Raw genomic sequence first — 22,779 nt, forward strand, 5'->3', positions numbered from 1 at the left:
CGACACTGCTACACTCCAACACAAATAGAAACACGGCGCTGGTACTTGCCCGGCTGCTCGTTCAACAACTCAATGACAACTCAACAACCCATGTAGACCCCTGCTGACAAAAAAGCCTGGCCTGGCATCGAGATACCGTATACTTGAAAATAAATAACAGTTGGTTTGCGGTTATCTTTTAAAGCCATTCAAAGCGATATTCTCATGATCTCAAGCAAGAAGGATGTAACAAAACAAGGCAGAGAGAATAAAGTTTTCTCCTATTCGTTCTGACTCCAAATCAAAAACACAACAAAGCTTCTTTTCAGTCTCAATGATAAGAACAATATGCCTCTTTGGCGCTCACTCAATGTACAGTGCCAAATACTGCATTAATTAGCTGGTCTAATATCCCTGTTTTTATCCTCAAATTTGATAATTGAAAGTCTATTTTAAGAGACCTCAGATGATCATGGAGGTTCATTATTATTTCACTGTTTGCTACATGGTTTTTGATCAAAGTTGTTTACTTGTGTCTGTTGTTTAAAAAGGGCACTGACAGTCCAATGTGCACATAAGAACCCTCATGTTCCGGTTCGCACAATTCAGGTTGAGCTACTGTTCCATTAATGACTGCACCAACCAATTAGTGTGGTTTTCTCTGTGAGTTCTTCTGAACAATCTGTGCACAGCTGCACCACAGAATCAGTACTATATTAAGGGATAAGACAATAATCCATTGTGAATTCCTAATGCACATACACACTTTTACACATGAGCCCAAACAAAAACGGCACACAAAAGCTAGGCTTACGCATACAATGCTGTTACATTGTTTTGGAAGATCGGAAATATTTTTTTGCCGTAATGCCTTTGTTATCCATCAGTATAGATGTACCGTGCTCCTTTGGAAGTTGATAATGATGAAGATATTTTCGGCTATCCGTTTCCTCCCCGTAATTACACGCTCATCAAAAGAGAGGTTTTTTTACATTTGGCATTTGTTCAAAAACATCTATTAGACACAAGGCATTGTTGTTGTGATCTCTTTGATGTAACCCCCCTAAGACATTTTTAACTTTTATTCCCTCGGATCGTACTTCTCTTATTAGAAGAGGTCTTGTTTGACAATGATCCGTCAAGCTTGGATGGATTACTTATGAAGGTTGACATTGGGAATATGACTATAGTAATTAAATCCTTACATGGCATAAATAATAGATGATAGTGACTTTATAGTGGCTCTTTTAAAACCTCAGATTGTGTCACTTAATTTTGTCAAATCAAGAATGAACATTTTCACATCACTAAACTGTTTGACAATGTGTGTTTTCAATCCTGGACAAAGAAGGAGCTCCGTGCCCCATTTTCCAGTTTGCACAAACAGTTCCTCAGTGACAGATAATAAAGTCAGATTTTTCCCGCTTTTCTTTCTGATGTTATGCCATTGTGGTTTGAGCTAATTCCTGGGGCTGTACAAAGTGGAGTGTGGCCATCTGAAGTATCATACCACAGCTGTGGCAAAAGTACAGGAATTCGCATTTAGAAGAGGATGCAGCTCCCGCACAGAGCACTCAAAGCACATATGTTGCACAGAACGTGAAATCTAATGCAGCGTAGCACATTTGGCGATCGAAAATGAAATACAGTATTTTCTTTCACGCTCCTATCCTGCTACAATAATCCCTACCACTACCCAGTATTAGTGTACAGTTGTAATTTACAAAAACAAACAACAACAATATAATTTTGTGCAATACACAATATACATTTAGGGTATATTTTGGTCTTAAATACACCAGAGTGAAATTACTTAGGATGTTATTTAGATAACAGTTCTCATATGTGCTTGGAACCATGTTTGCTTGATTTTTTTCTTCTTTGGCACGAGGTTTTAGTCAAAATACACATGCAGAGAGTGTTATTTAATTACACAAAAAAAGGATAATTTAATTTAGTACGAAAGATTTTTCCTAATATACAGTACTGTGTATAACTCAGTCAAATGCATGTTATTTTGGCCATGAACGGAATGCTGTAAATCTAAATTAGGACCACCTTGCTGAGACGAGGTTACAGATACCGGCACCGCATCCCAATGCCAGTTATGAATTATTTCTACTGCAAGGAAACTTAAGATGCATTACACCAACCATGCCCTTGCCCAGAGCAGACAATTACAATGTCAGATGCTGTCACCCGGTGTACTGTAGCTAGTACATCCAATGCCGAGTCACCTGCCAATGCTGAAACTGAAGAAGAGCGGGACAAGAGCACAATGTGTTGGAAATATCACTTCACACAAGCCAGAGCTGAGCAGCCAGGCTATATCGCGATGATACCATTTGCCTCTGCTTGAACCGGAGGCTCTTTCTTCACGCCTGACATTGCCCTGTACAGTACCCCGTGTAACGTTAACCTTGTCACATGCTGCAGAATGCAGAGAGTTTCAACTAAAGCCAGCAATGTCAAATATTAACTGAAAAGCTATCCACCAGAACAGGTGGTTTGGCAGTCGTAATATATGTCATGCAAATTCAGTGGGGCAAGGCCAACTTTTATTCTCCCCCAAGGATCTTTTTTTTGGGATCTTTTGAGTAAATCATTTATGGGAAACTATGCACTGGTACGGGAATTTTACAAGACGAAGGATTTATGATTGGCATTAAAATACATCTTCAGAATATGATCCACATATGTGAAGTAATCCTGAAATAAAAATCACCCAAACATGTTTCACACTTTATTTGTCCATTCATATATTTTCAAATTATTCATTACATCTTTTGTTTTAACTCTATTTGTCGGACAATCTTTTGAACTTGAAATTGTGATTATATGATGGTATGTAACTTTTGAGCTAAATCAACCATGTTTTTTGTTGGAATGAAAAATACATGATCGATATTTATTGACAAAATTATTTGTATTCTTAAAAGATTGCACATACACAGTATTTAAAACGTTTTAGTTCAAACTGTTTGGAATTACACCACATGCAAACTGCTCAGCTAATATATTTTAATACAAGTCCACACAAGGGCCATACGTGACTTCAAACTGTTTTACTCAAAAGATATAAAATATGTATGAACTGTGTTATTAAGACCATGTGAATCACAGGAACAAAGGGCTTTTCCAGGACAAATCATGTTCGCATCAAAGTTTAAAAATACATTTCCACATCTTGAGCAAATTCAACTCAACACATCTGTGGCCAATGCTTTTGTACATGTGGTCATCTCAGCTTCTGCTTGCTTTCTTCAACAACAACAAAAAAAATCCCATCGGACCCCTGCCTCAAGGCACAATGTACACTATATATTATTGATATTGATATATTAATAGGTTCATCCTTTTTATTTCGTTCATTCAGAAGCTGTTGAATTTGACTCCTCTGTCCAGTATGGACATAAATTGGGAGAAAACAATTTGTTTGTTTGTTTGTTTCTATTTACAGTACGTGTGGGTATAATTGCTGTTTCTGTAAAGGTAAAATAATTAGTCTTGCTATATTGAGACACTCATAGACTGTGTAACAGAAAATACTATTATATTATTGTCAAAGTTTCAAGCTGAATTTTGGTTTCCAACATTGAGATCCATTAACCTATCTTAAAGTGGGCTAAATTATTTGAAAGGTCCTCACAGCTTAAAATGATTTTAGAGCTGGTTATCTAGCGAGTAACCGGTCATTGGTTTGAATCCTGGCAATTCACTTTCCAAGTGTCATTGGCAAGACATTAAACCCTAAAATCCCTCTTTGGTCAGCAATGAAAATGAGGAGATTGTTAAAAATATTAATAAAACTGCAATATTTCATCTTTTTATTTGTGAAAAGGTACTGCCAGTTTTATCTGCTAGTGATGCAGAATCTTTGTCCATGGATAATTAAGTTTTGCCTTGCTTTCTGGTCTTCTAATGTTAAGTATTAAAAGCCTTTCATTAGTACAAAATGTCAAGGCAAGCCTTCTAATGAGTTTCATTAATCCTACTCTGTATACACTGTAATCCTAAACAGTTCTACTAACTAGCTCATAACTATCAAGGTCATGATAGTCAAATGTCATTATGTAGTTGACTGAGCTATACATTTTAAAGCTTTGCTGAGCTTCACAAGTTTCAAAATAATAGAATATATATTTTTTTCTAATCACTTTATATGACTTAAAATACCAATGGCCAAACCACTTTCCTACCCTATTGACCGTGTAACATCATACATTCTTTCCTGGAAACTATTCTCCCAACATGTGGCTCTTGGCTACTCTTAAGGAAAAAAAGAATTCCGCAGATTGTGTTCTGTATTTGAGCACAAGGAATGACCAATGTAGAAATATTCAGATCTTGCCTCTTACTCTTACACTTTGGCATTCATCAGTGGTTAAAGTCCCACGTAAGCCTTTTTTACAGCTACATTTCTCCTCCACCACATATTCCGGCCAGAAAGCTGCAATATTGACTGCACCAACCGACCACGTTAGTCAGCCGGTAACTTATATCTTGCTCACAAGCTGTGATGGGGGAGTCAAGCGCCATCTTGTCCTGAGAAACGATCATTCTGTGAAGCCCTCTGAGATAATGTTGGTCTATATAAATACACCTGACTACACTTTTTATCAATTGCCTTACCTATAAAATATCACCAATCTATTGCCCATTATTAGGATTGATAATAGGTGCTCATGGGTGAACGTTGTATTTAAAAGGGATTTGCCTAAATAGATAAGTGATACAGTGTAGCGTGTTGGTCCCGTCTGTATTCTTTGCTTAACTCCATCCTGTCTCACACACTCATCTCTGAAGTGTGATTTACTTAATTCAAGAAAGCACTTGCTGTGAGAATCTTTATGAACTCCTTAGTCTGCCGGCTATGCCGGGACTGCTTAGAAACCTGCCAGTGTAACAGCTGTCTCTGGGATTGGTCCCGGATAAAGCATTTCGAAACGGCACAGCTTACGCCATAGGGTGGGTCTTATGAATAGCCCTCCTGTGTGGCGGCCACTGCTTGGGCTGTTAATTGGCACACTTTTAAGTGTCTGCACTAGACACAGGCAGAAGTAGAATGAAAGCCCAAATGTTTAACCAGCAAATATGGTTTGGGTCCACTGGCTATCCACTCATTTAGATTAGGAATAAATAAATACAAAGGATATAATTCAGAACATAATATAATTAATGTATCTATATTAGTACTGCCACCTGATGGGGTTCACTCGCCTGACTTGGGAACGGGCAAGCATGAGTATGATGGTGGTGGTATAATTGGGCAAACTAGTGGTTGTCTGTCTCTCTGAGTGCCCTACAGCTGACTGGCGACCATTCTAGGGTATATTCTGCCTTAAGCACAAAGTCTTGCATCAAACAGGTTCCAAACTACACATAAAAATTGCTTCAGAGTGATTTCTTAGATGTGCAATGCCACCTGATAGTTGCATGCTTTCCTTTATTGGAAAAAATAGAGGCACTGTACTGGTGGACTAGCTTGAACCACAAATTCATCTCATGAACCTATGCACTCAGCAGATATGGCGCTTATATGACAAATTGATTTATACAAGCTACATCAACTTCCAGCCATTGCAAAACATGGGGCACACATGAAAGACCTGTTAAAACTCCACTATCAGCACATAGCAGTGGAAAACCTATATGGCAGCCAGTGCAATTCTCACCAACAAAACAATATGTTGAGAGCATTAAAATTGAATAAATTGGAAACAGAAATAAAGAAATCCTATAAATTATAGTAGTGAGATGAATAACGGAAATATAAGGAAAGATGATTTAAAAAAAGAAAAAAAGGAAGCGAAGGATGAAGGAAGGAGACCAGAGGAGAAAAATAGTGACATGAGCTTTCGAGTGGATGAGCCGCCCATAAGGTTGCCAGATGAGCTTCAGCTTAACCACAATCCTCCATACTGAGACAAACACACGCCTCTATCTCCTGTATGCCTTCCACAGACACCCCTAAACGATTGTAAACATTAATTCTGAAGTTAAAAGAGACTTCCGAGGAACCACTTCTGGATCACACTACCTCTGCACTGGTGTGAGATAATCACCAGCAGATAATATTCAGTTTCTGAACACATTTCCAAGGAATGACTTTGCTGCAGCACATAGTTTAGGCTTTTTTAAATGAGTCTTGGCAAATAGGTCCGAATACAAACCTGGAGCTTAAATGTGAGACATATATGTTTATGGCTTCTCTGGAGCTGACAGTGACATTCCTCAGTTTCTTGGTTGGCCAGAAACAATTAAGAAGTTCAGTTTGTGTAAAATTCATCATAATTCACAGCGCTACATGAGCATAGCAGTTTAGTCATTTAATGATGCATTTTCTCCGGCCCCCTCGTTACAACTGCAACCAAGCTCTCTGTTAACTGTCATTAAGTCCACTTCAGTATACTTACACAAATATGTTATTCTTACTGTTTACAGTTTCACATTGTGAAAGTGTTTTCAAGTTACAAGACTTTTCCCTAAATCCCCAATCTTCAGATTCTCACCATTTCTGCTCTCTATCCTGGTTAAGAAGGTACTGGCACAATTGATATTAAGATACTTGTTTTTCAACAATTACGATAGATCATTGTGTTGCATTTGGGTACTTAAATACCGAGTCAGTGGTACTTGACACTATTAAACTTATGTCCCTAATTTCTATGTTATTACACTAATAAAAATGTTAGTCATCCACCTGCTAAGAAGGGAATCAGTCCTCATTTTCCCCCGACCTAGAGCATGTACAAGTAGGTTAATAAATAAATTCTGACTAACATGTCATGTATGAATTACACTTCAATCTATATGAGGTCAGAGTTAGTACACTGTTGATAATTGTCTTCTAGCTATTTGCATAATCACACTCCGCTCAATCTGAAAGTAATTTATTTGTTTGCTCTTTCCTTTATTCAAATGACCTGAAGTAACTTGTGGAGGAAAATGCTTTAGATGTTTACATTTTTTTTTCCTGAGAAACTCCACGATGCTCCATATCAGCTAACTATTTACTTATTTGACATCGGTCAAATTCAACCTTGTATGGGTTTAGTTTCAACAGGCCAAGGCTCATTGCTTTTATTTATTTATTTATTTATTTTTTTTTACAGTTGAACCATTGCATATGTCACATTGGGTATATGCTTCCCTTTGTAATCCCCCCTCCTTTCTTGACAAGCTCCTTACTATGTTTGAAGTCTCATTTATTTTACTTGCGTATCAGCTTCAGAATTTATTAGACTCTGCTTTCAAACACCCACAGAACACGGTTGGTTTAGACATTTGGAGGCTAGTTCCTCCTGTCCCAAATCTAATTAAAGACATAGCACGTCTTGACATTATTACCATTTCCAAGGGAATACAAGGGGAAACGAAATATAAACACCTCGGACATGTGAAAGGAGGTATCCTATTCAAACATTCACCTTCTCTCCTTCTTTATTAACATTGCTTGAAAATAAAAACCTGGAGTTTATTTGGGTTTGCGTCCCCAGGGATTGATAACATTTGGCCACTACTATGTGTTTAATTGCTAAACTAGCCGTATGTCCCAGCTGTTGGAGGATAGCCGAAGGTTGCATTAATCTTATTGAAAAAAAATTAAAAAAATCAACACATGTAGTAGCATCATTTGAATACATAGAAATGATTCAGACTTTAATCCAGACATTTACATGGATCTTTGCAATTGTTTGAAAAACTGAGACTCAGGTTTTACAATCCCACAGATTGAAGTGATTAAAATCCTCGCACATGTATTATTGAATTAAACAACCATCTAATTAAATTATACCCTGAACTGTATGTGTGTTGCCGAACAATATTCTTTGTATTATTTTGGTTCCCCGTTTATATTACTTAGGGCCCTAACTTATTGTGAGAGCCAAAATGTTCACAAAGCGAGAGATCAAGTTTAGGGCTAGAATATGTCACGTATATTTACATGACTGTGAGACACTTGTTATTAGTTCACGTTAAGTCATCTTGGGGGAGAGAGTTAATATCGTCGAGTGTTCAATATCAACAACTGAAAAATTCAGTCTGGAACAGCGGCTTACGTACACAATATAGTTATTTTGACAAACCAATTGACACCAGGAAGTAAGAAACAAATTAAATTGTAGTGCAATAATCTTGGTATTGACTGAATAATAATACAATAAGATAAAATATAAAATTGTGTTTCATTGCATTTTCTTGCTCCATGGGCCCATATATAATACACTCATAAATTATGTAGGGGAAATAAATATTTATACTTGTGTCTTGAACAATAAGGCAACATAACAAAAGTAAAATTATACTCTTATTTTAGACCTTTATTTTTAGATCTTTAATAATGTTTGTATCTGTTGGAAGCTTTGTCTGTTAATACTTAAACAGCAAGAATGATGTATGACCAGGCAATGAAGGATTTCATGTGCCACAAATGTTTGAGACAACAAGCATTGGGTGAATAAAATCGGAGTATCCAAAGTTCTAAATGACAACTAAGAGAGGGAAAAAAATATGCAAGTGAAATAGCCCAAAAATTGGGCTCCTGTTGTCAAGCATAGTCCAACGAGACAAGCTTTGAGGCTTAGATTGGTGGCATTCTGCTAGAGAATCAAAGTAGCATTCATTGGAGCTTGCCACAGTGAGCATTGAGCTTCCTTGGCCAATCCATGCTGGAGGCCCAAGGAGTTTGGGTCATTGAAATCTTGGGACAATTTAGCAAACCCCCCCTTACACACACACACACACACACACAAGAAAAAAAGTCGGGTCAGTTTCCCACAGGGCAGGGCTGAAAGCTACACCATGTTCAGCTGGTACAACATGATGAAAGTGAAGTGGAACACATTGTGCTGGACTGCCACCGAAGGGACATCGCCTGGTGGTGATGCATTTTTTTCCCTCTCTCCAAAGACTGAAGCTGTGTTTTCTATTTATTTATTTATTTATTTGTTTTGTGAGTAAGCTTCACATTGTCAAGTAAAGTTACAGGAAATTGTGCAAGTGTTTCTATTTAGTGGTTAATCGATCAAACAACAGCTTGTGAAGCAACTGTTGGGCTGTGAGCAATTATGTAATGCAACCTCTTGTTGGGTAAAGAAGATGGAACAGAAAACAGATTATAGGTTGGAAAGTTGCCTCACTATTACGTATATTTATTGGGATAATTATATGTTTAATGTTGGATTCCTAGATTTCCTTTTGTCTTTTGCAGTATGGGGCCCTCAAAAAGCCGTTACCAGTTTGTGAAGCCAGCACAGACCATCCCTCACCCACATGAATACACTTTGTCTACCATGTTTTCAGCAAGGTTTTGTGTGTTAGGGTCAAAGGCGACCTCTTGACTCGGGGAGTTTATACATGCTAATGAGGTTTGCACTCTAACCTCACAGCTAAGAGCATGCGGCGGACTCCTACATCTCTGCCCCTTGTGTGTATGTGGGATCAGTGTATTGATTTGGAGCGAAGTAAAGAATAAAGTGAGAACATGGCAGAGGATGTGAATCTGTTGTTGTAGTTCACCTTTTAAAATAATCTAAAAGAACAATTGTTTTTGTTTGTTTAAAAAACTCATTTTATGGCCATACTCGATGCAGATACATTTCGACAATTGTTGTTTTGAAGTAAATCACTTGGCAATCACTTGGAATTTCTAAAATAATAATCATATTAGTCACATGTATTACAATTTCTGAATTCAAACACTTATCACAGTATGTGTTAAAGTTGAAGCTTGAAAACTCATTTTTTTGTGCTGTGAAACTTCCACATTTGCAAGGAAATCAAAGCCTCTTTGTGAGGATGGCCTTAATCCTTCTCCGGCATATAAAGGATGTACCTTTAAACTGGCTTTCACTCCTCTGATAACCATGCAAATTGCTTAGAGGTGGGATGCCATTTCATTGACATTGTTTGTTAGAATAACGTTGTGCAGGGGAAAGGTCCAGTCTCAGACATTCCACTGAAACCCTCCCCTGTGAAGTTGCTGCTGAATTGTCACAAGCTTGTTATTTACCATTAGTTTCTTGCGTTTCTTCCTTCTGTTGGCCTAACTAATTCAATCTTTTTGGGAGGCAAGCATGTTGAATGCCCACAGGAGATTTAGGGAAACTTGCCTGCTTTTATTCTCTGTGTCACTCTAACACTCCTTTTCATTTCTTCCCAGAATACATTATTTGACAGTATTCTTCCTAAAAAGCATAATTTAATACTAAAACATACAATATTATAAAATATATTTGCTCCAACCCTCATGATATGTTTTAAAGGATTAATTTTGTATCAAAAATATATGAAATACAGAAAACACAAGAATTAATGAATAAACAACATAAATTGTATATTTGTATACATTTTGTTATTATTATTATATATTATTTTTTTTTTAAATCAAACCTTTTAATTACTTTTGTTTTTTGTTGGGCCTTTTTTAAGCCTAAACACAAATAATATCTAATAAAAGTAATATAACGTAGAAAGACGAGAAGATAAATGACATATTTATTGGAAATGTTCAGAATAACGGTCTAGAAGATGATTCCAAAACCATCTATTAAACAATAAAGTAAAATCATTTGCTCTGTGACGGACTTGCTTCCCAAATCATTCCATTTGAGTTTACTCATCAAGAATCCACCCTGAAGGGAATCAATCAGACTTCACATTGTAATAAGATCCAGAAGTGTGCTCAGATCAGAGTAGGGCATGGCTAACAGCCATATCCCTGTGGTAGCACTGTGACTAAGAGTGTAATTTGGGAGCAGCCATCACTTCAAAAGGGAGACGTCCGTATTTTCCTGCTTGTTTGCACCCCCAATGGGGCCTATACAATGTAATATAACCTTGCGATGGTCTTTCACTCATATACTAATACCACTCGGATTGGCTAATTTCTCATGGCAGTAGCTTCTCTGGAAAACTAAGGGGACAAATTTGAGAACATCATCATTGTAATGCAAGTTTTCAGTGTGAAGGCAGGAACCTCTAAAGTCATACTGCATTTTTGCATTTCCCCGCTTCTAATTCTTCTTTTTGTTTTGATTTTAGCAGAGTTCATCCACAGGACACATCAGGAACCATTTGTGATTTGCAGGCAGTAAGCAGTTACTGGGGGAACCTTGTGGCCTCTAGCTAATTAAAAACATTTAGATACTCAGAACAAACAGAAGAATGAGTGGTGGTTTGGATTGTTTGACAGTTCTTGTGGGTTTTAGTGCACATAACACTGACTTTATTGTTAATTCATTAATTTAACTAATTGTAAATTAGAATGACTACTATATGCAAATAGAATCTTTACGGAAGTTAATAATTTACTTTACAATTAAATATTGGTTGTGTAAGATTTATAAATATTTATGCTCGCTGAACCGTCAACCAATAGTTGACGCTAAATTATATTGATACTTGACTTTGTAAAATCTCTTTTTATTTGATTATGTTTTTCTATTTCCAATATAGTCGTTTAGATAGTTAAATAAACATAGGTTTATCAGTTTGCCTTTTTAGAACAATATTAGGAAAAAAATGAATTGTATCTTATTACAAGTATTCTGAAACATCCATATCACTCTCTATTCTGATGGAAAGAACAGCCAAGTAGAATGGCTGTCCTGCTTCTCTGTCATGAGCAGCAGCAGCCCAAGAGTCTCAGCAGGCTGTGGCTGTCAGGCACTCCACAGAGTCGACAGCAGACCTGATAAGACAACTTTCAACTATTGCTCATTCCTCCCCTTTGAGAGGAAATCAGCTTAAAATACCACACGAGACTTGCATATAGCCTGTGATTTGATGCTATTGGCCTCTAATTGAAAAATATGAGTCAGCCAAAACTGAACGCTTGTTTGTGGTTAAAACTTACTTTTTTTACAATCCAAAATGTGGATTATACTCCAGATCCATGAAAATGACAATCAGTGACTTAACAAGGAATGTGTATAATTTAATATGTTTTATTTTGTCTTCATTTTATGTATTTTCTTTCCATTCCAGATAAGGATGCCACTTGGTTAGTGTAAGCTTTATTTGGACCAACATGATGACTATGTCATTCTCTCATCCCTCTATGACCCAATTCCACAACTCTCTGACAAAGTTTTACACTATTTCCAACTGGAAAACATATTCCATTGACTGAATACTAGTCCACAACAATTCATTGACATAACATATATCTGTTTTCTGGGAGTGGCGCAACCAAAGCAAAATTCAGAATAGGACATGTAGAGGTCAACACCTCTGTAAAAACAATGACAGATGCAAAAACAAGATAAATGTTCCAGGGCATCTAACTGTCAGCAGCATTAGTGAAGATTTCTACCGGCATGAAGGGGGTTAGAGACAGGCAGAAGAAAAAGCCTGCAGAGTTCGTACCAGTGTCTATTTCTCCGCAAAAGAATTTGCCTGGGAGCTCGGCCTGACAGATTAGTCCAGCACGCAGATGGGCTAGTGCATCTGTGAAACAAGAGCTACTTTTATGAGGTACGTAACACAAGCCTGGGGTAGCCACAGCTAGACCAGGTAAGCGATCCCTTGATGAAAGTGAGGGCAGTTCTCCACCTTTCATGTTTCCATAGGTTTTATTTGGAGTGCGCAGAGACAGGGCTGCAGACAGAAATGACAGACAATTAAGATTGCACAAAGGCAAGGGAAATTCAGTATCGGGCTACATGACCCCTACTCGCCGGCAGTATTTCAATGCATATGGCTTCCTTTTGTGATTAAATTCTTGGAGGAAATCTGTGTGAAAGACAGACAGAGAGAAGGAAGTAGGAGAGAAGTAGAGCGCACTGCTCCAGCAATGGGTAAAACATGCACTATACACCTGGCAGATTCCACCTAAACCCACCTTCATGCATCAAAGAGCTGAAGCAATGGAGGGAGGTGGGATTAATGTGGAAATAAACCTTCAGGTTTCTTCATATCAAAGAACAGATAAGCTTATGAAGTTTAATTCATATGTTTTATTCTGCTTAAGAGAAAAAAACAGTCATTTGTGATGATGGCTGGGCTGTCCCAGTGGAGTGATAGCACGACGATAAAGATCCAGAGCTAACACTTCAACTGAATCAATTTCCAAGGCGAAAGGAACAGGTTTGAGAAATATAAATTAACCTCCCTTCACCGAGAGGGAGAAGAGGTGGAGGTACATCCATGAATGCCCACTGACAGGGATTTCTTCATCCCAATAACTGAGACATCTAGTTTGAGCTATGAAGGAATGATTCGGCAGACTGTCTGTGGCTGAAGACAGAACAGAATAGAATTTTGGGGATGTCAAGGGATGTTTAAATCTGGGAATGGATTTTATATTTCCAGCAGAATATCAAGGGCAAGCAGGTGAGCTTGTGGGATTTTCATTTAGCAGACACCTAATCTTGATCTCTGAGTAAATGTGGATGAGAAAATAAAGTCACAAGGCTGTATAATTGTGCAATATAATGAATGTATAACATTTAATATCACGTGATTTTTTTTGTTTTAAATTAACAGATGAACAATATAAACCAGAAAAAATCATGGATTGCAAAGAAATGGATGCCAGGTGCATTATCAATGTAGCAATGTTAAATATTAAAAAACACATTAGTATGAATTAAGATTTTCATAATGTCCAGGGAATTAATTTTCAACAAATGGACTTAACTCCATATTATGTTTCAAATAATGCAAATTATTGAAAACATACACTCTAAAAGTACTACCAACCAACATAAGGACTTTTATGTTACTGCAAAGAAATTACTTCTAGGATAGCATATTATATACAGAATATTTTTTTCAACTAATTCAACGTAGGTACTGTGCTTATTTTTTTTTTTTTTTTCCAGAGTGCATTTTTACAAGTGGTTTCTAGTTAGTTCTTTTATTTAGCCCCTTACAAAAAGACTCTTTTATCACCTGTGGCCTTTCTTATTTCAATTTACTTAATCATATTTCACAGTATTTTTTATCTTGTATTATGAGACGCTTTATTACCGTAAATTATAAAAACCCTGCAGCAATGAGAGCGAGATTCCAAGACATTATACGCGGTCAAGAGGAAAATTGTAGGGAGCATACTTTTCCTGTTTAAACATTTTTTCCACACAGACAAGGACTGTTACAAAATAAAACTAAATATACAAGTGGAAAAAAAAAACTGCACATTAAAAAAATCTGTAAAACCTGCAGCATATCGATTTGAGCATTAACAACATACAGATGGAGATAGGTCTTGCCCTATCGGGTGAAGTTATTAATGGACACAACTGTTCTGCCAATCCATTAATCGCAACCGTGCTAAACCGCATCATATATCACTCATTCTCTCACACACAGCCAGCAAGCTAACCAATCAGTCTGGCCGCCAAGTACAGAGGCAACCAGCCAGCCACCAATTCAACCAGCACATACGAATGACTGCAAGGAATCAGCCAGTCAGAGAGTCATTCAGTCACTTGCCTGTCCACTGTCATCAAGGGTGACAAAGTCAACCTACTCGTCAGCAAGTCTGTCTGCCAGGCCAAACTATTCACACTTAATCCTTGGAGAAAAGAAATATACAGCATGCAATCTGTACACTATAAACACAATGTGACACTCGATTTATCACCACATTCTTGGCTTTGCAGCTGATATACTGAACTCAACAGTGGCCGAAATTTCACCTCCGCCCATTGCCATTAATGTCCCCCACTTCAGCTTACCAAAATAATTTTCTACAAATGCTGAATCTGTTACTGATGAATAGCATCATGCTGGAGGTTTTGTCATAGCCAAACTAAATCTCTCTCATGTACAACCAAAATCTGACATATGACATAGAACACTAGTATTAACAATGTTTCAATTTGATAGCTAGTTGAAGGGTGCATCCAAAATGGGTGTGGAGATAGTCAAGTCAAATGTTTATTTGCGATTAAGAGTAATTAAAACCGTTTTGTTTCAGTTACTCTTATTTTCAAATATTTGCAAAAGGCCCAAGGTGTAGTGTTATCAATTAATATCCAGGAAAACACTACCATTGTGTTTTTTTCTGAACTCAGTCTACGATGAAAACAAGCTTTGAGTGTTGCATTGTTCAAATTGAAACTCCAGCCAATAAATTCTGTACAGAGGTTATAGTTATGTGAGAACCTGGTGTCACTTCCAAACACAGTCACAAAACAGATTGTGAACACATGGTAGACATTCTGAGCTCTGGAATTTGTCTTGTGTTAGAAATGAAGCACCACTTAGTAACTTATTAGATTGTTTATCCAAAAATGTAATGGGATGTTTTCTGAATTACTGTAATTTCATTGTAGTTTTTCATTTTCCTATTAGCATCTTGACAGTTACATGCGATTGAACTTTTACTAGAATTAACTTGGTCTCAGTTTAAGACATTTTCCAGTGACATCTGATGTGTGGAAGATACACATGCCTGGATTTTAACCATTGAACTTACTGTGCAAATGTATACATAATCTAGGGTCTAAAATATGTATTAAAATATTTTAGATGACGGTAATCCATCATGTTTACTAATGTGTGACAAATCCCTTGAGTACTTGCAGTACTGCAGTAAAAGATCCAACACATCATCAGAGATTTTCCCGAAAGAAAAACTTGTGTTCTTAATTTTCATCAGAAATGAAAATAAAACAAAAACATATAAAAACAGAGCGTGTAAGACACCACAATCACGAATAGGGATTTACGACAACAAATAACAAAACAAGACAACAAATAACATGTGGCAACAAATCACAACTATGATCTGCATGAAAGCAAGAATGCAGGCCTATTAAACTTCTGAAGCCAAAGACTTGACACAGTATCAAACCAGCCTTGTAAGGCAACTGAAAAGTAATATGTGGTCAGACAAATAACAAGACTTTGCTGATTTAAATCATTTTTTTCAAAATTAATTGAAGACTATTGCAACTTTCCCAAACATAAAACCACACATACAGCCAAAACAGTCTGCTAATGAAAGCAATCCAGATGAATCTATATGATAGGCTTGCAATTGTATGTTGCATTGTCAACTCTAAGCATTTCTGTGTAATGAAAAAAACATTTAAAGCAATTGCACTCAAGCCTTGCTATAAACACTGTAAAACTCAAGACAAAAAGACAAGCAACCCTACCTTGTAGCAATCTTGCAAAGCGTTGGTGGCATATTGAGGCATTTCATAGTATTTTAGGGTTCACTGTAATGCACTGGTGTCAAACCAGTGCAACAAAGGGTCACATGACTGAAGTTTTTCCCATCTGATCTCCTACAAGTGTAATCAGTTGATTCCAATCAGGTGATGTTTTATTTATTTTATTTTTTTTTTTTTTTGCAGAACAGGAAGTCTCTGTGGTGTATTGGACAGTCCTTCTTAGCCCTTTATGGAATCAGTTACACACCACTGCTTTAAGGTTATAGGCAAAATAAAAATCATTAAAATGTTATGGTGGGGAAAAGAAATAAGGATTATAATTATAATTAATCACTTAGATAATTCCCACATTTTCTACAAGGTGTGATAGCCATTGTCAGAATTTTTTAAGCCCCATTAGTTTTTTAGTAGACAATCAGATATTATCCTACCTACTCGTCCTACAATGACTACCCTCTGATGTTTGTGCAGCTAATTGACAAATATGCTTTATGGTTCCTGGAATTGGAATACACTTCATCTGAGTCTCAACAAAGAAAAAAGACAGTGACATATCGGAAAAATTGTGAGTATGTATGTTTGTCTGTCTCCTTGTGCCCTGTGATCAGCTAAACACCGATTGAGGGTATCCCCTGCCTCTTGGATTGGCTCCAGCACACCCGTGAACCTAATGAGGATGAAGCAGTTCAGAAAATGAGATGAGACCCTATTAAAAGATTGCATTTTGGTGATATATTTTTTACATAGTATGCAATCAATAAGTTTGCAGTTTTTATTAGATTTTTCACATTGTAACTGACCATTTTAATGTCAAGAAGGAATACAATTGTCCCATCTTTGTTAATCTATCTTAGCTGGAAGTCACTCATTTTACCAATCCTACTTTTTGCACTCATATGAAAGAGTGGGATAGCTCCCTGTTAAAAAAGCTGGTCACATCCATCAGTCTGTCAGTAGCAGACAGTGACAGAGAGAGGATTAAGCAGTTTGCTGACCCCAGTGCTTCCAACAAGATCTCCATTGACATGTTGTAAATACGCCATTTAGATTTGGTTACTGCTTCCTCTGAAGCATGAAAAAAATGACATGAGTAGACATTTCATCTTGAATGGAAGTAGTAATATGCTGAGAAACTAGAGAGCAAATTTCCTTTTGTCTCTTAATTTTCTATGTACAGAATGGATCAAATGTAAATGTTGAAACATTTGACTCACCTGGTCAGTAATGTCTGACTGTGCGTCAGCTCACATCTTGGTGTCCAAAATATACCTTGTTGACCCAAGATTTGTTTCCCACAATGACATTTGAGAGCAGCGTGGAATGAGTATCACTGTGCTGTTGATGTGACAAATATAGAGCCGAGCCTTGAGAACATAGCATGAAGGTCACCCAGTGTGCGGGCGCTAAGACTTGATATACCCTTAGATCATCAAAGTGCTTTCTGGATGCTTATGTGCTACCAAAGCAGCGATCTTGTTAATTCTAAGCTATTCTCTTCACCTCTGTGAAAACAAACAATTGTGATTTGATACTATATTAGACAAGCTGTGTTTATTTAACAGTTCCTAATGGCCGGGAAGTCAGAACTTGTTTGAATGACCTTTTTAAATCTCACCCATTGAATGTGCATGACACAATACAAGTTCATTTATTTAGTCAAATGTAACAATTGTGTCTTTGTGTTTATAAGGAGCTCACATTTAATTACTTCAAAAGTATCTATTGCGCTTTAAGGGGCCAAATCCTTTTCATACAAAATTGGAAAGGAGTTAAAATGTTAATATCTCCTTCCAGAAGCCTTGCAAGAATGTTTGATACAAAACAGACATAAAATAATTTCTAGGGGCGAAGAAATGTTTCTCTATATATCATTTCAGTCGGTTAATGTACAGTCAGACGCTCCTCTCATTTATTTCTCATCCAGTTTGTTTGTACACATGATGAGATGGTCACCTGGGCCAGAGGATTAGAATGGCCCCCTGTTTACATTCTGCCCACAGCTTTTGAAATGATTCAATTTCCCTAATCTTGTTTAGCTTTAGAGTATGTAGCTTTGAGGCAATATGGCATCCTTTTTTAAATTGAAGCTGCTTTGAGGAAATTTGCATATCTAAATTTTGTACTAAAATTCATGACTGCTTCAGCTTTGCAGTCGTCTGAAAAACCCAAACTGGAAGCATTGCTGGCTCAACCTGGAGGCGTAATACGTGTTTGATGTGTAGAGATAGTCACCTGCTTTTTCCTCTTACTGCTGTTTCTGAGGAATGGAGGACTCTCTTGATGTTAATGGGATAGTCTGCTATACTATTCACAACATCATCATAGGAGATAAAAGTGCAGAATTTATTTCTGACAAAATGGACAGCATGAATTTTTGTTCATGGTTCTATTCGCATCTTGTTAAGACATATTCCTAAAGTTTGAGGCATGAGTCTCACTTTCTTGCTGTCTTCTACCCTTATATAGGACATGGATGAGCATTTTCACTCTAAAAAATTCAAGGTAGACAATACCTTGTTGGCATGTTTTTTAATGAAATGAAATCAATTTTTAATTACATTGGAAGTAGCAAAACGAAAAAATCTATTCCTTATGCTGGGATGTGCACACTTTTGTTCATCACAATTACCTGCAACAGTAAATGTGCACAGATCTGTAAAATATAAGTTGAACTGCTGAGAGGCTTTCTGTTCTATGTGGCCCCTAATCAATTAAATGTTAAGTCCTTATTGCACAGTGATGCACAAGACAGTTGTTTCACAGACAAACTAGAGGAAAGCAGATTTCCTCTTCTTTTGTAAATGGATAAAATATGTAACAAAGAAAGTCCAAGTCTCCTTTGAGATACTGCCATTTCTAATAATCCAAACATTGCATACATATTTAAAAAAAAAAGATCACAGGTTAGTCTCTCTGTCAATCATTTTCTCTCTTTAAAATCTTCTATCCACAATTTTGCTTTAAACATCTTAGTGATAACAACCTTGTTCATATTCTAAAATGATCCGTGTACAAAAGTGTAAACACACTTCTTTTCATCTGTTGGACTTTAAAGCTTCTATTCACATCACACGATATGATTATTGTTTCAAAAGCTTGAAAATATGTCATGAAAAAAAAAAGAGATGAATCTTCCAATTCCCAAAAAGCATCTTGATCCAAGCAAGAAGATATTTAGGGGCTTGAGTGAAAATAAATAAATAAAAAGGAACAAATCATTTCTCCTCTCGGCGTAAGATATATTTGATAAAGCGAAATGTCAGCAAAAATACTAAGGCAGTATGTCAGCAGAGATACTTGACAGACAGGGGGGGAGAGGTAAAAATGTTCTATCATGTCCGACAAGGTGTTCTTTTTGAGATTTAAAGATCACCACACAACTTTAAACATGTTTGTCACTTTTTACCCCAATGCAGGTATAACTATCATGGGCTTCACAAGAACTTTATCGGCTCAGCCTCTAGGTAGGGGAGGAGGGTGGTTAGTTCATTCCATTTATCTTAGCCCCGTTCCCTTCAAAAGCAACAAATAAATTACAGTGTACATTTGATACAAATTGATTTCTTAACTCAAATAACAATGTTGTCCCCCCGGTCAGGACCATGTGTCACTCAGTCACCAGTCTGAGTGAAAGCCTCAATCTGTCTCTGTGATAGAAATAGGCCCGACACATCTCCACCAAGGAATGCTAATCATGCAGGCCTGGCCTGGTCCTTTGTGGGCAGGCCATGATAAGGAAAATCAGTTTCGCCTCCTGTCAGACAGTGGGGCCTGCTCCCTGATCGCTGTCTGGGAGGAAACAAGACATGAGACGGGAAGTTAGTATCATGGCCGTTATGTTGCCTTGTTGGACCTAATGGTTAGAAGACAAAGGGTGGGAAAAATAAAGGCTGAATGTCTGGCAGTGATGGATATTGGAAAGCTACAGAAAGACAAGCAAGAAATACATGTACGGTAGATGTATTTTGAAAAGAGAGGAAATAGTGATCCAGAAAAAGGAAAAAAATCCTGAATGAACCCTACATTTCTTTGGTTTTGGTGGGAGAGAGAGCAAACTAGAGTGAACCCCATGGAATATCTTGAGACGATCTTATCTGTGACGGCGAGAAATGAGATATTGGCAGAAGCTGTTGAGTGCTCTCTCAGATGAGCAAGTTAATAGGGTTGGATGGGAGGCCACAGGCTAATTGGATTTACTGTGGCTTGATAAACAGTGGAAATACTTTTTTTTTCAGACAAAAATTCAGGTTGAATTCACTGTTCCAAAACCTATATCTGTTTGTGCCCTCTCCCTAACATCAACAAGCTTGTAAAGGGGAAGGAGAGCAGAAGGCTTACCTCACATTCTCTTTTATTCCCAAAAGGAAAGATGAGGAGGGTCTGACTGAGTAGTATGGTGTGCTCATGTGTGTGTATGTCTATAGGTGGCACATGTGTAAAAGAGAGAGGCACAGTTTGCCATCTACTGATTTCAATCAAATACCTTTTAACTTGTCTGACCTCTAAGAGTAATCACACAAGGCTAAATCAGGCAGCTTCTCTCTTGCTCAACATTAGAGAGGGGACCTTCCTATGCTGAAAAAAAAGCTTCTTTCAAATGAAACTATTCCGTTTTTGATTTTAAATTGTTTGTTATAGCCACTGTTGGGCTGAAAAGTTTTTTGCATTGATGTTGATCCACTAATCATACCTCTTATCAACATAACTGCATTGATATACTGTGTGCATGACCCAAATAAATCCACCTGGCAACGCAAATAACAGTTCTGAAAATACTTGTTTTGGCCCTTTTTGAATATGAACTTGAAACTCTACTGATGCAGAGGACTTGTGAAGCATGTTTGACCAGACAGATGAGCCAACAACATAAAAGTTTGTCACAAATGACCTGATCAGAGTTGTGGGTCTACCAGTAAGCTCACTTGAAAGACCACACTTCCCTCGCTTGCATTTAAAGGTTTTCCCAATAATCCATCTCTTTGCGATGCTGACTAACTCACGTTCTCACACTTCTTTTGTGTTCAGTGTTTACCAATTTATTTATATGGTGGAATTATTTGTACTATGTGTTTACTTTAAATATGAGTGAAGGAAGTGAAGTGTTCCCATTACAATCATTGTACAAGGCAAGTGATATCGAAGAGCAAGCGACACATAATACATTTTCTTTTTTATTTTTTTTTTTTCTAAATGTGTGAAACACCCTGGGGTGTCACATTGTCCTCATTTACATAAAAAGCCCCAAACTGGTGGATAACTCCTCTGCATGCTTGGGAAAAGCCAGATTGGCTTAGTTAGTGTGAACCCCACACAAGACAAACCCAAGAAAAAAATGTTTAGAAATAGGGGGGGGGGGGTGTGTTGTTCTACTCAGCCTCTGGATATCCATTCGCAAAAGAGAAACATCAAGGCCATAGCCAGCTTTGAAAGCAGAAACTAAAACTGTGATTGATGTGAAAACGGATGTCTTCTGTCAACTGTTAGACAGACTACATTTGGTAAAAGTTTATAAATTTGCAAATAAACCTTGATGTAAACTTACAGAGAACCAGCCAAAAGCAGGATAAATGCCTTCAAAGATACTCAAGTGCATTTTGAAATGACAGCACGTACACGCATAAGTGAACGGTCAAGAATAATGTATAACTTTGTTCCACATAAAACTATGCCTCGTGCTCTGATCAACCTGAAAAACTATTAATCTACTTGATCTGGATGGGATAAAATTAATTTTGAACATGGTGAAAGAAAAACTTGCCAGACAAATGTCTTTGTTTGGGATCATGTGTTGCAGTTCAAATGTTTAAAATATTTATGCTGGAAAACATACTTTTCTCATCATCACTTTCCGCTCTTTGTTGAAGTGGGTTGTATATAATTAGCACTAAAGGTTTTTGCATTTGAAAACTCTTCCGGGTTAAGTAACTGGCTCATCATAAAATGAGTGAAACACAAGTCCCTTATCTGGCACCGCCTGTGTTTTTGCAGCTGACGATTGCCTTCTTTTTTCCCTGACGATCATCTTACGGGCTAAGCTTGGATTCCTTTCCTTACGCATCGGAATGAAGACATTCATCTTAAAGATGACATCCATGGTGAATTTCTCTATAACCTTATCGCCATTACGAACAGAAGTGAGCAAGCAAAGGGGCTATAATGTTGATGCATTTTGGATTATGCCTTATACAATACTAAGTAAGGTTCAAATTTGGTAATTCAATATAATACGGTTTGTGGTCCTCATGAAGCGGACCCTAATCCATGGCATGTTATTTCCAAACGCGTGTAATACTACATTTTAGCAAATGGAAGGGTTCCGTATAACAATATTTATTTGTAGTCAACACTCTGATTGTTAAAGGGATGCAGTTTATTCAGGCCTGTTTTTTTAATTTTATTTTTTAAATAACAAAGAATGAAACAAAAAATATTTAGACAACCTGTGAAGAAATTAGCCTGTAATGCCATTGTCTGAAAATAATATTGAGGCTTTTGTGAATGTGTTAATTGGCATTTTATTTCCTGAGGACAGTCTAAGGGCAAAATCCATACTGTGAATCCAGGCTGCTGTTAAATGCAATTCACTGAAATGATTAGTGCTGCTCGGCTGGTAAGCCACAAAGGGCTTTTTGGCTAGACCTGCAAGTTTCAAAGTAAAGCCCACCTT

General features: G+C 37.2%; 2 long non-coding RNA genes across 2 annotated transcripts in view; one reads left to right on the plus strand and one right to left on the minus strand.

The window, feature by feature from the left end:
* LOC144199648 (uncharacterized) overlaps positions 1-16,177 on the minus strand; it is a 73,222-nt gene extending 57,045 nt beyond the window's left edge. Inside the window, exon 1 of the long non-coding RNA XR_013326955.1 lies at positions 16,095-16,177. This is a non-coding gene — a long non-coding RNA (uncharacterized LOC144199648). The remainder of the gene's footprint in view (positions 1-16,094) is intronic.
* A 176-nt stretch (positions 16,178-16,353) lies between these two features.
* Positions 16,354-22,485, plus strand: LOC144199793 (uncharacterized). Its single transcript, XR_013326969.1, has 2 exons — positions 16,354-16,677; positions 22,101-22,485. It is a non-coding gene; the product is annotated as an uncharacterized LOC144199793 (long non-coding RNA).
* The last annotated feature ends 294 nt before the right edge of the window (positions 22,486-22,779 follow it).

Source organism: Stigmatopora nigra, chromosome 7 (genome assembly GCF_051989575.1).
Source record: "Stigmatopora nigra isolate UIUO_SnigA chromosome 7, RoL_Snig_1.1, whole genome shotgun sequence".
In the NCBI taxonomy this organism is placed as follows: domain Eukaryota; kingdom Metazoa; phylum Chordata; class Actinopteri; order Syngnathiformes; family Syngnathidae; genus Stigmatopora; species Stigmatopora nigra.